The sequence below is a fragment of the Pteropus vampyrus genome, unplaced genomic scaffold (genome assembly GCF_000151845.1).
Source record: "Pteropus vampyrus isolate Shadow unplaced genomic scaffold, Pvam_2.0 Scaffold333, whole genome shotgun sequence".
NCBI classification, from domain to species: Eukaryota; Metazoa; Chordata; class Mammalia; order Chiroptera; family Pteropodidae; genus Pteropus; species Pteropus vampyrus.
Window position 1 is genome coordinate 601,143 of NW_011889114.1, and position 1,869 is coordinate 603,011.

The following is a 1,869-nucleotide window of genomic DNA, read 5'->3' on the forward strand; positions in this document are numbered from 1 at the left end:
GGGGCTGGAGTCCGGCGGCTGCTCCCAAGCCGTGTCTGGATGGCGCTGGAGGCCTGGAAAGGGCTTACCTGCCAAGAGGAGGGCACCATCTTCAACGGACCCTTCCAGAAGGGGCCCCTTTAACTCACAGGCGACACATGTGCTAACAGAGTCCTTGCGACGTGTGCAATGTATACTGCAGTCCGGCCAGGTGTTTGCTAGGTATGCTCACATTTTCCTACACGCCCTGCCTTTTGCATAATTTATTCTCGCTTTTGCAATAAGACATCCCCCGTTTGTACAATTCGTGCCGTGGGTGAATAATCCAGCCTTGTGTTTTCTGACAGTGCTAATCCATTGGGGTAACTTGGTGCAATTTGCATAACGTCTCCCTGGACGTGCACAGATAACATGCCCACATCTTTGTAATCTAACTCTGTTTTTACCAGATACGCAGTCGTGTGCCTTGCACCGTTCGTGAATTATTCATAATTGATTTCTGATGTTAGGATAATGCATGCCACTTCACCGTAATCTATACCCACATCCATAGGTGTAAACCCAGTCCGCAGCGAGGACCACTTTGCATAATTCACTCCAATAGTGAGACAACATCGAGACCCACAGCTGCATCTTTTACACCGACATTCACATACTTATTTGCCTGTCATGTGTCCAGCGTCTTAACGAACATACTGCCTAGTCTTCCTTTAAAACGTTTGCCTGATTTATTTCCCACAAGTCAACAGACCGCTGCCTACATCTGCATAATTTAGGTACGGGCCTGCCTCATTCCTTCGCACACGTGCATAATTGATTTGAGGCTACCCCGGATTCCTTCACACACATGCGTGACCTATTCATTTTTATCCATCAGTTTCTTTCCAGGAAAGATCAGAACGTAGAGGCATAAAAATTCTTTGCAGATGGTATCAGAGCTGGGGGGCGGGGGGGGTCAGAAGGCACAATGAGGAAAAGGGAGACGGTGGCACCAGAAGACAGAGATGAGAGAAGGAGAGAGACAAGTACCGTGATTGACTCCCCACGGCGACGCTGAGTTTCCTGGCTGCCTCGGCAAAAAGCACAGAGGCGACGTGTGCCATAGTTTTCAGGTGTTATTAAGAGAGAGGCTCTCCTGACAGGTTTTCAAGCTGGTCTTCGATAAGGATTTACACCTAAACTGTGAAAAAAATTTTAGACACTTCGGGCGAGAGGTAGGGTAGGGACGAGGGTGGAGGAGAGATTTCCCCCAGAGCAGGAGCTGGCTCTGACGCAAGGGACGGAAGGTGTAAGATGCCACAGCTTGGGGGAGAAGTAGCCATGGAGAACCCTTTGGGGAGCGTAACACAGAGACCAGCATTATGGGACATTTTCGTGAAGTAACTGAAGGCACTGGCGTGGGACGAAGGTGATGCCTGGATGCAGGGAACTCGTGCCGTGAGAAGGTCCATCTGGCTCCAGAGTTTCTCTGGAAGTGCTGTGTGACCTTGGGCAAAGCCCATACCCTCTCTGGGCCTGTTTTCACATTTGAGCATGGAAGGGGTAGGAGTAGACCGTTGGTTCTTGACCCTTCATGCCCAGCGCTCCCTTTTTATAACAGATGTTTCGTTAACGTCCCCCTTTGCTTTGCTGATGTGAAATCCTTAGGCAACAGGAGAGAAGTCGCGTAGCCTCGGAATTTGGTGCATGGGCCGTGGAGCCGGGGGCGTGGGTTCAAATCCCACCTCTGCTGCTTCCTCGCTGTCTGACCTGGGGCAAGTTCCTTACCTGCTCTGTGCCTCCGTTACCCCGCCTGTAATCTGGGGTCATCCGTGCTGACTTCAGAGGGCTGCATGGGGATCGACTGAATGCCTACCCGTGGAAGGGCTTAGAGCAGCGAGCCTGGAATGG

The 1,869-nt window shown here is 51.2% G+C and overlaps 1 protein-coding gene across 1 annotated transcript in view; it reads left to right on the forward strand.

Annotated features, from left to right (window-relative positions):
* The window catches only part of SLC8A2 (solute carrier family 8 member A2), a 41,084-nt gene that overhangs the window by 8,198 nt on the left and 31,017 nt on the right, over positions 1–1,869 (forward strand). The gene's annotated exons all lie outside the window — the stretch shown is intronic.